We start from the raw sequence: 13,410 nt of genomic DNA, 5'->3' as shown, positions 1-13,410 counted from the left end.
TTAAGCTGCCTTCCCTTACTAGACAACATGTGGAAACTAAATTTACAAGTTATTAGAGAGGAAGTGGTTGATAGTAAAACATACTCAGAGAAGTTTTTGGTAAATAAAATAATGGAGTAAGAGCAATAATATTGAAGTAGAATTGGGAACAAGAGAACAAGAGAAGTAAGGTGCTTGAGTTCAATGGGTGAATCTGGCAAGAATTTGGGAAATAGGTTAGGATTGCTGCTGCTGCTGCTGCTGCTAAATCACTTCAGTCATGTCTGACTCTGTGAGACCCCATAGACAGCAGCCCACCAGGCTTCCCCATCCCTGGGATTCTCCAGGCAAGAACACTGGAGTGGGTTCCCATCTCCTTCTCCAATGCATGAAAGTGAAAAGTGAAAGTGAAGTCACTCAGTCGTGTCCGACTCTTCCTGACCCCATGGACTGCAGCCTACCAGGCTCCTCTGTCCATGGGATTTTCCAGGCAAGAGTTCTGGAGTGGGGTGCAATTGCCTTCTCCGAGATTAGGATTAAGCAGAAGTAAATGGGAATGGTTGACAACAATGAGAACCTGGCTATGATTAGAAACTATTAAATACTAGTGGGTTCATCTGGGGCTGGAGGGTAAAGAGCTATATTAATTTGCTCCACTAGTATTCCTGGGCAAAAGGAGAAAAACAGAGGACAATAGAGACCCTGACATGGTATTTTCAGGCTGTTTCTAGAAAAATCTAAGGGCAAATAAGAACGGCAGCATCTAAGTCTTTGTCCATGGATTCCCAGGTGGGTAGGAGTCAAGTAAGTGTGCTATGGACCAAAAGGTCACAGAAATGCTGAAATTATTTCTGAAATAAAATATTTTACGTTATTTTTACTTTAGCACCCCAGTCATAGGCACTAACCACTTGAACAAATCCCTTGTTCACTTTCACCCATAGCAGCAACACATTTTTTTCCCCACAAATTTTCATGTAACCTACATATAAGTACTGAAAATGTAGAAGTGTGTAACAAATTAAATTGACCTGCCAATCAGAAACTCCTTATTTTGCAAGCCCAACCAACAACAAAATGTACACATTAAGAAATACAAAATATGAACTCTAGTTTATCTTTTTTAACCATTAAGGTAAGGGAACTCTAAATACTCTTCATTCCTTATCCTTTCTTTAATAAAAAGATGAGTTTATCTTTTATGAGAATTGATTGTATGCCTTCCTGCAAGGTCGTTAACAAATGAATATAGCAAAACTTTATAACTGATATTAAAAGGGTAATAGTTTCTGCTTTCCCTTAATGGAAGAGATTTTAATTTTAAATTGTCTAATTGCTAATATCGAAACAAGGCTTTTTATTTTCCACAGCTGATAGAAAGAACATGCTAGCTTCTCTTTCTGCTACTAATTCTCCCCATCTTCCCTCCTCCCTCCCCATCTGATAAAAACTTACCTTTCTTTCCAAAGACAGCTTAAAGGATATCCCTCTTTAAACCTCTCCTAACACTCACCAACTGTCATCCCACAAGGAACTAACCACTCTCTGTTGAACCAGGCACTTTGGTGTTGGTTGTTGAGACAACAGGGCTGAGCTCTGCTATGAGCTGTACCATCTTGGAAAAGTTATCATTCTCTCTGGGCCTTGGCTTCCCCATGATAGATAACAAAATCAGAGTTATTTCTCTACAGACCACTCCCACACAGCATGTAGTTTATAATCATACATGCATGTATATGTAATAGGTCTAACAATATATTAGATACATGTATATAACATATTGGATAAATACAGTCTATTATTGGTTGTTCTGATCCTAGGATCAAAAACAGTTTTCATAATAAGTGTAGTTAGTAAATAGTTTTTTAATTAGTAAATGAATAATAAAAAAAACAACAATCTATTATTTACTGAGAGCAAAGGTCCATAGCATTGTATTAAACACTTGATCTACATTCTTACTCAATCTCAATAACCACCAGATAATGTATGTAGTATCTTCATTTTAGTGTTGATACGGATGAATTTTAGAGAGTTGAGGAACTTATGCAGCTAGTAGGCATGTGTGCGTATGTGCTCAGTCATGTCCAACTGTTTGTGAGCTCTGGACTGCATCCTGCCAGGCTCCTCTGTCCATGGAATTCTCCAAGCAAGAATACTGGAGTGAGATGTCATTTCCTACTCCAGGGGATCTTCCCAATCCTAGGATCAAACTCGCATCTCTTGCTTTTTCTGCATTGTCAGGCAGATTTTTAAACTGTGCATCACCTGAAAATCCATTATATACCTAGGGTCATATGGAAATACATGAAAGAAAGAAAATTTAAGCCTGTGTTAATTGATTTCCAGCAGAATAAATGAATGAAAGGAACAAATGGGTTATTCAGTTAAGTTACATCTACACATCCCCACGGGAAGAGATACATAAATCCTCCAATGTCCCTGATCTCTGCCTTCCAGGTTTAGACACTCAGTGCAGACTCTGTCTCTCAAGCCCACGTCTGAGCCAGTAAGGACCTGGAAAGACAAAATGAAAAAGTTGCCTAGCATGCAATGGAATCACAGCATAGGTTTTGTTAGTGTTAGAGGTAGTATTCATGAAAACTGGAATAAACAGAAAGCAAATTATATTGTTTACTCTTTTTATTTTACTTTTTGTTGTGCTGGGTCTTAGTTGCTGCGTGCGGGCTTTCTCTAGTTGCAGTGAGTGGGGCTACTCTTCCTTGCTGTGTGTGGGCTTCTCATTGCAATGACTTCTCTTGTGGCGGAGCCCCAGTCTAGGCACAAGGGCTGCAGTAGTTGTGGCATGTGGGCTCAGTTGCCCTACAACATGTGAAATGTTCCCAGACCAGGGATTGAACCCATGTCCCCTGCACTGGCAGGCAGATCCTTATCCACTTTTCCACCAGGAAAGTCTTATTGTATCTTCTTTTTAAAAAATTCCTCTTCAGCATTTTAAATCTAGTGAACAATTCCTCTTTGTAGATCTTTTAAAAATAATTTTAAAAGCTATTTGCACTTGATTATTAAGTTCATTATTTAAGATGCCTAAAAAAATATCAGTTTTACACGACTATTAAGCTTAAACTCATTGAAAATGAAAGTGAAAGTGAAAGTCACACAGTGGTGTCCAATTCTTTGCGACCGCATAGACTATAGCCTGCCAGGCTCCTCTGTTCATGGAATTCTCTAGGCCAGAATATCTAAGCCAGAATACTGGAGTGGGTAGTCTTTCCCTTCACCAGGGGATCTTCCCAACTCAGGGATCAAACCCAGGTCTCCCACATTGCAAGCAGATTCTTTACCATCTGAGCCACCAGAAAAGCCCATTGGAATGGATTGCCATTTCCTACTCCAGGGGATCCTCTCAACCCAGGGATTGAACCCGAGTCTACTGAGGCTCCTGTCTTAGCAGGCAGATTCTTTACCACTGAGCCACCTAGGAAGCCCCTAAGTTTATTAAGAGGACTTAAAAATCCCTTATTAGTTTTATAGATTTATATAATTCCACTCACAATCATTTCAAATTTCAAAAGCCTTTCATTACTTCAAATATTGGACAATGTCCTCTTCTAACTTTCATGTCATTCAATTTCAGCATGTTAGACAGTCTCTTAGAGTTGCTAAGCACAGGCAGATGGTTTCATATCTCCCAAGACTGTTTGAAAAGGAGTCCATCTACTGAGGCCAGATCTGATGGTCAGCATCTTTGGAGCAAGCTGTTCTCCTACAAGGGTCTTTTAGCTTTTCTCTTGGGGGCACATTTTTGTTCTCGTCCCAGAGTCTTCAGAAGACTGACTGCACCTAGCAAAAAACTAATCCATCCAGTTCACATTGCAGAGAGGTTCATTAAATATGTTCACCCATTACACTTGCAAGGGCATTTCTTCAGACATGCCTATTAACAAATCTCATACTTGATTTGAGTAGGTCCATTAATTCTCACCTCTGTAAGGATCCCTAAGTTCCCACTTTTTAAATTTCTAGGCTTTTAAAATTTCTAGTCTTCTACATTCAGACATTCACAGAATTTACTCCTTGTTCAGGACTCAGCTATTTCCCCCAGGAGAGGATTTATCTGGTCCTGCTGCTTATACCCCAGTATCTCTATTTCATTACCCCGTATTAGTTTCTTCATGGTGCTTGGCACTACTTGGAATTATCACTTATTTAATTTTTTATTTTTTAATACCTTCCCCTAATAGAATGTAAGCTTCTTGTTCATAACAAAGTGACATTAGGTCATAAATCAGCCAATAAATTTAAGAGAAAAGAGTGACTCACTGTATATTTCTGAATTCTCATACTTCGTTGAAAGCTTTATTAAACCAAGTACTATTACATATATGTGCTGTGCTTAGTTGTTCAGTTGTGTCTGACTCTTTGTGATCCCATGGACTGTAGCCCACCAGGCTCCTCTGTCCATGGGGATTCTCCAGACAAGAATACTGGAGTGAGTTGCCATGCCCTCCTCCAGGGATGTGTATATATAATTCTTCCAGGAGACTCTGAGTTTAGAGAATGATAATATTTTATTCATTTCAAACAACTTATAGACAATGCCCAGTAAACACTTTTAGTTTTACTAAGGAACAAATATTCAAGAAAATATAGGCTGAATAGAGCTTTGTCTTAAGTAGAGCTATGCTTTAAGTCAAATTCTATAAATCATGATATCTTTTTAATCAAGAGCGCACCAAGGTGTTTTACCTCCACTGGAGCCTTCTCTTTGGTTCTACATGTTCACTCTATGCCTAAGGTATGTGTAGGTAAAACTAAACCTTGATGAAGTACAGTTCCCTCCATCTTAATATTTTTTTATTATGCTAAAGGGAGAAGGCTATAATAACTAAGTTTCTGCACTTGACAATCAACAGAAAAATGATATTAAATAATATTCATAATGCTGGTTTTAACTATTTTATATTCTATGGAAAATCCACAGTGATTCATTAAAATGTGGACTGAATTTTAGGTTCTCTACTTTATGGAACAGAAAACGTCTTTCTTGATTCTATGCTCCAGGAAGAGATTCCTTTTGTAGCCTGGGTAATTTTGGATTCAGGAGATTAAGAGTGACCTCTGGTGGCAATGGTATTTCTCCTTCACCTTTACTCTAAGAAGGGAAAAGTGCTTTTTCCACGTCCTAAGAATGATAGAGTTAAAGAGGATTGATTATGATCAGTCATGTGCAAATGAAAACGAACATCTTTCTGGAGGCTGGTCGGGTTGGGCAGTAGACACAGATTTGATGCCTCATGTTTCTATATATCTTTGGTTTAAATGCCAGCCATGCTCTGTCTCAACCTATGACTGAGACCTTGCTGAGTACAGGGTGGAGAGAAGATGCTTACAGTCAGTTCCAGCCAGCTGGTGGGATCTGGCTTCAGCATACCAGTGGTTGAAACTCTTTCTTGGGTTTTCCATACCTTCCCCCAAAATACCTTCTAGGTTGGTCCGGCACTGAAAGCAGGATTTTATGCTGTCATTGTGAGAATGATGCCTCCAGGACAAAGGCTGCCAGACAAACATAGCATGCCCAATTAAATCTGAACTTCAAAAACCCCCAAATATATATATATATATTTATGAGTGTGTCACAATTATTGCATGGAGCATATTTATACTAAAACATCTACATTGTTCATAAAACTTAAATTTAACTGAATACCTTATATTTTTATTTGCTAAGCCTGGCACTCTGAAAAGGGCCACATAATTAAAAGTTTATTTAAGAGAAGATAAAATATATGTGACAACAGGAAGCTTGCAAATCTTCACAGCCATCCCTTCACAATCGGTGGAGCATCCCAACCAGGGCCTCTGAATGGCTTAAAGGGGAGACAAGAAATGGATTCCCAGGGTGCCTGGGGCCCTGGGCAAGGCTGCATAGAAACTCAAGCCCCAGGGCAACATCACTGTGAGGCTTAGTCTATATCCCCTCTGGTCCTGTTTTATGATCCCTGCTATGTCACCATGTTAGGAAGGTTGGGAGGCTCTCTTCCACTGTTCTTGCTCTTTCTTTCACACCTATACTAAGATGGGACTGTTAGGCACTGGTGTGGTTCTAGAAAGAATGTCCACAGAACTGTCTGGGCTGGCAACATGATGGGTCTCAGCTCTGGCCTCTGAGGCCATGGAGAGTCAGCTGATGGCTGTGATGCTCTGTAGTGCCAACAGTACCAACAAGAGACCTCAGACCAGCCCCAGATCTGTGCATATTACTGTAGTAGAGGATACTAGTTTTATAAGAGCAGGATTCCATAGTCATTAGACATGTACACATTTAGAGATAAAGAACTGTTCACTGGAGTGGCTGTCCTTCTGAAGGAAAGAGAGTACATCTTTGAGATCATTATAAAGAGGAATTTGCAGGAATTAAATTAACTTTAATGGAAGTCAAAATGGAGAACACTTTAATAGAAATACAAAAGTTGGAGGCCATTAAAAAGAATATAGAATCTCTCTTTCCATAAGTTTTCATTATCTTTAAATGATAAATCATACATAAAAACACTGAAAATTTCAAGTAGCTGCAATGAAAACCACCTTCATTATACTTCAGGGTTAAAAAAAAGAAGCACGACTTCAGACAATGTTTAGAAATAAAACAACCATACAACCCAGCAGTCCCACTATTGGGCATATACCTTGAGGAAATCAGAATTGAAAAAAGCCCGTGTACCTCAATGCTCAATGCAGCATTATTTACAATAGCTATAACGTGGAAGGAACTTAGCTGTCCATCAGCAAATGAATGGATAAAGAAGTTGTAGTACACATATACAATGGAATATTACTCAGCTATAGAAAGGAATGCATTTAACTCAGTTCTAATGAGGTGGATGAACCTAGTACTTATTATACAGAGTGAAGTCAGAAAGATAAAGAAAAATACCATATACTAACACATATAGGATGGAATCTAGAAGGATGGTACTGATAATCTTACATGCAGGGCAGCAGAGGAGCTGCTGCTGCTGCTGCTAAGTCGCATCACTCGTGTCCAACTCTGTGTGACCCCATGGACAGCAGCCCACCAGGCAGAGGAGACACAGATATAAAGAACAGACTTCTGGACTCAGTCAGAGAAGGAAAGGGTGGGATGAGTTGAGAGAATAGCCTTGAAACACATTCATTAACATATGTAAAATAGATAGCCAGTCGGAGTTTGATGTATGATTCAGGGCACCAAAGCCTCTGTGACAGCCTGGAGGGATAGGGTGGGGAGGTACATGGGAGAGGCATTCAGGAGGGAAGGGACACATGTATGCCTATGGCCATTCATACTGATGTACGGCAAAAACCATTCACATTAATATAAAGTAATTATCCTTCAATTAAACTAAATAAATAAGTTTAATAAAATAAAAGTGTTGTGAATGAAAATTCCAAACTTAAGAAGAGCATAAAATTGCCTTCACAGGTAGAAGGATGAAAAAGAAGAATAACTGAACATTAAACATGCAATGCTACAAAACTCTAAAAGTGCCATGTACGTGGTAAGTGATTATAAAGTAAAAAATCATATTACTGGGTGAATTTCTCTGAGGCTGTGTGTGATCCTCTTCTTAGAAAAGACAGCATGGATTGTGGGAACTGGGAATCCCATAAAACAAATATATATGAAAAAATGGAAACCTCTTAGTAGAATTTGAGAAGAAACCAATTGATGTGGCTAAATAAAACTCTTTAATAACTTGCCCCTCCCAAAGATATTCATGTTATAATCCCAAGAAACTTACCAGACAAAAGGGACTTGATAGATTTGGTTAAGTTAAGAATCTTGAGATGGGCAGTGTTTCCTGGATGATCTGGGTAGGTCCACTGTAATCACAAGGGTCTCTTATAAGAGGGAGGCAGAAGGATCAGAGTCAGAAAGGAAAATAATGTGATAGAAGCAGAGGGTTGAAGTGATGTGGCCCTGAGCCAAGGAATGCAGGAAGCGATGAAGCACTAGAAATGAATTTCCCCTGGCTTCTAGAGGAAACACCACCCTGCTGATACCTTGAATTTAGCCCTGTGAAACTAATTTCAGCCTTCTGTGGTCAGATAATAAATGTGTGCTGTTTTTAAGCCACTCTGTTCAGTTCAGTTCAATTGCTTAGTCATGTCCGACTCTTTGGGGCACGACAGGCTTCCCTTTCCATCATCAACTCCCAGAGGTTGCTCAAACTCATGTCCATCAAGTCAGTGATGCCATCCAACCATCTCATCCTCTATTGTCCTCTTCTTTTCCTGCCTTCAATCTTTCCCAGCATCAGGGTCTTTTCTAATGAGTCAGTTTTTCGAATCAGGTGGCCAAAGTATTGGAGCTTCAGCTTCAGCATCAGTCCTTCCAATGAATATTCAGGATTGATTTCCTTTAAGATTGACTGTTTTGATCTCCTGCAGTCCAAAGGACTCTCAAGAGTCTTCTCCAACACCATAGTTCAAAAGCATCAATTCTTCAGTGCTCAGCTTTCTTTATGGTCTAACTCTGACATCCATACACGACTACTAGAAAAACCACAACTTTGAGTATACAGACCTTTGTCAGCCCTAAGACACTAAGTTTGTTTTAATCTGTTATAGCAGCCATAGGAAACTAATGTCCTTCAAAAACTTTTGAAGGAAAAAGAAACCAAATGCACACTAAGTTAGCTGAAGAAAATAGGATAATTAATGCACTTAAAGATCATAATAAAAGTATCCAAACTGAGCAGTTTTGCTGCAATCAGAAAACCTGTTAGAAACTAAAAAGAAAAAGCTTCAATATAGACTTTGTGTCCTTTCTGAACTTCATTAAGGATAAAATAAAATTCATCTCCATGAAATACTCCATATAGAGTGAAAAGAGGAGAATCTTTTCAATATATCAGTTATGCATGTGAAGAGCTGAACACATATAAAATAGAATTCAAAATCTTTCAAAAAAGTTGGAAATACTCACTGGTAAGTAACACTATCAGAGTATATTTCCCATGATGGAAAAGCCCATGATTACAGGTAGGAAATATTGATGATTAAGAATAACTTTGATGGCTTAAGGAGAAAGAATAAAAACTTCAGACAAATATTTGAGTTAGAATTTAATTTGAACATTTTAAAAAGTATTTTTATGTCCCTGATGTTCTAAATTGGGCACTTGGCATAGGCCCTGGAAGACAACTAGGGAATTCTGTTTGACAGATCTTGAAGAGGTATAAGATGCTGTGACGGGGCCAGGACTGATGGTCTCATGACTAGTAGGGGGATGCCATCCCTATGACCTTAGAAAAAGATACAGCAACTCCCCAACAAGACAAAGAAAGAGCTTGTCCTAGTCCTCTTACAAGGCAGAAACTCAGGACCTTTGTGGATCTAACCCTCCAAATCTGAATGCACTTTCTGGTCCTGCACTCTACCCTCCCATCAGAAGCCGCAGGTTACAGAAGGGGCCAACGGTAAATTTCTGAGAAGAGGGATTGTTTGCCTGCCCCCCTCCTGGAAAGCAAGAACCAGCCTCTCCAGAAATCAGCTCCTTCAAGAGAGCTCCATGACCTGCAGCATCCTCCATGGACAATAAATGCTTCTGCACCAGGGCTGAATTCATTCTTCCCCACCATTCAACCTGAAAACAGAAGTGTTTCTGCTTCTAAGGTGATTCTGTCTCCCAATAAGCTTAGTGCTGAAGATCCAGAACCTCAGTTTAAGACATTTTCTTCTCTCTCTGCTGAAGTTATTTTGATTTTTTTCTCTCACTTTTATTGTTATTAGTTAAGTGACTATGCATTGAATCGAATGAAAGCTTGATAGAATCATAAATCTTTAAGAAAATGCTGAATTATATAAGTTAATTGCTTCATCTTACTCTACTTACAAATACTATAATTGTCATATGTTTGGTATTGTCAACAACTCTACTAAAATAATCCAGAAATACAACAGTTTTTTTTTTGTCTTCTAAAAATAATTTTGACCTTTTTCTGTTTTGACATCAGTTCAGTTTAGTCACTCAGTCATGTACGACTCTGAGAACTCATCGACTGCAGCACGCCAGGCTTCCCTGTCCATCATCAACTCCTGGAGCTTGCTTAAACTCATTTCCATCTATTGGCAATGCCATCCAACCATCTCATCCTCTGTTGTCCCCCTCTCCTCCTGCCTTCAATTCTTCCCAGCATCAGGGTCTTTTCCAAAGAGTCAGTTTTTCACATCAGGTGGCCAAAGTATTGGAACTTCAGCTTCAGCATCAGTCCTTTCAATGAATATTCAGGACTGATTTCCTTTAGGATGGACTGGTTGGATCTCCTTGCAGTGCAAGGGACTCTCAAGAGTTTTCTCCAACACCACAGTTCAAAAGCATCAATTCTTCAGTGCTCAGCTTTCTTTATAGTCCAACTCTCACATCCATACATAACTACTAGAAAAACCATAGCTTTGACTAGATGGACCTTTGTCGGCAAAGTAATGTCTCTGCTTTTTAATATGCTGTTTAGGCTGGTCATAACTTTTCTTTCAAGGAGCAAGTGTCTTTTAGTTTCATGGCTGCAGTCATCATCTGCAATGATTTTGGAGCCCAAGAAAATAAAGTCTGTCACTGTTTCCATTGTTTCCCCCTCTATTTGCCATGAAGTGATGGGCCCAGATTCCATGATCTTTGCTTTCTGAATGTTGAGTTTTAAGTCAGCTTTTTGACTCTCCTCTTTTACTTTCATCAAGAGGTTCTTTAGTTCCTCTTCTCTTTCTGCTATAAGGGTGGTGTCATCTGCATATCTGAGATTATTAATATTTCCCCCAGCAATCTTGATTCCAGCTTGTGCTTCATCCAGCCTGGCATTTCTAACTTTTGACTTTACTGATATTATTTAAATGATTATATAACAATTCAAATGGAAATTTCATAGATTATAATTCTTTCAATAGTGATTTATAAATGTATATTTATAAATGAAAATTTTATGAGTAAATGTTTCTATTTTACTTGATTTTTAGATAGTGCTATTACATAGTTTTTATGGTTGATATTTAGCAAGGCTCTTCTGCTGAGCCAGAAACATAGCAATTTTTGTCTCTTCTAAAGGAGGAATTTTTCTCTTGCTTAGTTTCACTATAGTTAAGTGATGAGTCCACAAATGAAAAAATATAATTTTCAAAGATTACAATTAAATTTTCAAAAATTAAAATATAAAATTATATCTTAGGATAATATTTCCTAGCTGTCATTTATTTAAAAGTGAATTTCATGAGTAAATTCTTTCCTTTTTTCCTTTTTCTAGATAGGATATGGGCTGTACTCTGATGGAATTTTGAAAGTCTCCTCTAATACAGACGCTGGCAAGAGTTTTACAAGAACATTTCACATCTGGAGACATTAAAAATTTCAAGTTTGTGTATACTGAAGGCTGAATTTATTCTAGTTATGAGACTAATATGTTTACATACATAAATATAAGTTTAAAGGAATACTAGTTCACGAGTTGCTCTGTGTTTAGCATAAAAGCCATTAAACCCCTCTTTTGGCTCCAGCTAGTGCCTTGAGTCCCAAAGTCCTGCATCTCTTTTATTCACTCTGTTCCTATAGACAAAAATGCTTACTTTATTTTTTGTTTGTTTGTTTGTTTTCTCTGACTCTTTCATATTTTAAATAAGAAGTACTTGAAGGAATTTTCACTGATTTCCCATTTGAAATTCCTCCTGTATCTCTTTATTTTCACACCCTATGCTGTTCCATTTTTTCTGGTCTAACACATGTGACAATGTGTAGTTATATAATTATATATGTATGTGATTGTTTGCTGACTGTGCATATCACATATGTCCATGTCTTCAGAGAGAAGATCTATTTTTCATCACTTGCTATTTCCAGTGCTTTTAGGACAGGAGATGGAGGGTATTTGGATGGATCAGTTCTTCCCTATGCATATATGTATATTAGGCAGGTTTTCCTGCAATAACAATGATGCATAACATACATAGTGAATAACTTTCAAATCCCTGTAGCTTATGACCATAAGCATTTACTTCTTCAATTTTAGTTCTTTTGATTGGTACCCTAGACACAGATGGGCTTGAGTTTCAAGTCTGCTCCATTCAGATCTGTTTCTTATGCAAAGACCCACAACTAAAGACCCATATAGACTTCTTCTAGTGGGGGATGTTCCAAGTGCAATAGGGTAAGCAGAGCCCAGCACACTTTTTTTTTTTAATTGAAGTAGAGTAAATTTATACCATTGTGTCAGTTTCAAGTGTATAGCAGTGATTCAGTTACACAGTTTTTCAGATTATTTGTCATTACATTATCACAAGATATTGAATATAATTTCCTGTGTTATACAGTAAATCCACACTGCTTATCTATTTTAGGTATACTAGTTTGTATCTATTAATTCCATATCCCTAATTCATCCCTTTTCCTCCCCCTTTAGTAACCATTAGCTTGCTTTCTATACCTGTGAGTCTGTTTCTCATTTGTATACAAATTCATTTGTATTATTTTTTAGATTCACATACAACTGATATAACATTTAGCTTTTTCTGTCTGACTTCACTTAGCATGATATTCTGTAGGCCTGTCCATGTTGCTACAAGTGGCAATATTATATCCCTTCTTATGGGTGAGTAATATATGTGTGTGTGTGTGTGTGTGTGTATAACATCTTAAACCAATCATCTGTTGATGGCCATTTGGGTTATTTTCATGTCTTGGCTATCATCATGCTATGAACATTGGGGTTCATGTATCTTTATAAATTAGAGTTTATCTTTTCTAGATATATGCCCAAGAGAGGTATTGCTGGATCATATGGCAACTCTGTTTTTAATTTTTTAAGGAACCTTCACAATGGTTTCCAAGGTGGACGTACCAATTTACACTGCCACCAATAGTATAGAAAGGTTGCCTTTTCAGCACATCCTCTCCAGCATTTGTTATTTGTAGACCTTATGATGATCATCATTCTAAGAGGTATGAGTATTACTACGGCTTTGATTTATATTTCTCTAATAACTAGCAATATTGATTATCTTTTCATGCAAATCACACTTATTAAATCTTCAGTGTGACTTGAAGTACAGTATTCTCATGAAGTACAGTACCACTAGACTATTCAGGTATGACCTAAATCAAATCCCTGATGATTATACAGTGGAAGTACAAATCAATTCAATGGATTAGGTCTGATAGAGTGCCTGAAGAAGTATGGACGGAGGTTCTGTACATTGTATAGGAGGCAGAGATGAAGCCTATCCCCAAGAAAAAGAAATGCAAAAAGGTTGTCTGAAGAGTCCTTAAAAATAGCTGAGAAAAAAGAGAAGCTAAAGGCAAAGGAGAAAAGGAAAGATACACCCATTTGAATGTAGAGTTCCAAAGAATAGCAAGGAGAGATAAGAAAGCCTTCCTCAGTGATCAATGGAAAGAAATAGAGGAAAATAAAAGAATGGGAAAGGCGAGAGATCTCTTCAAGAAAA

Source organism: Oryx dammah, unplaced genomic scaffold, assembly GCF_014754425.2.
Source record: "Oryx dammah isolate SB20612 unplaced genomic scaffold, SCBI_Odam_1.1 HiC_scaffold_2, whole genome shotgun sequence".
Lineage (NCBI taxonomy): Eukaryota > Metazoa > Chordata > Mammalia > Artiodactyla > Bovidae > Oryx > Oryx dammah.
This window is presented reverse-complemented; position numbering follows the sequence as displayed.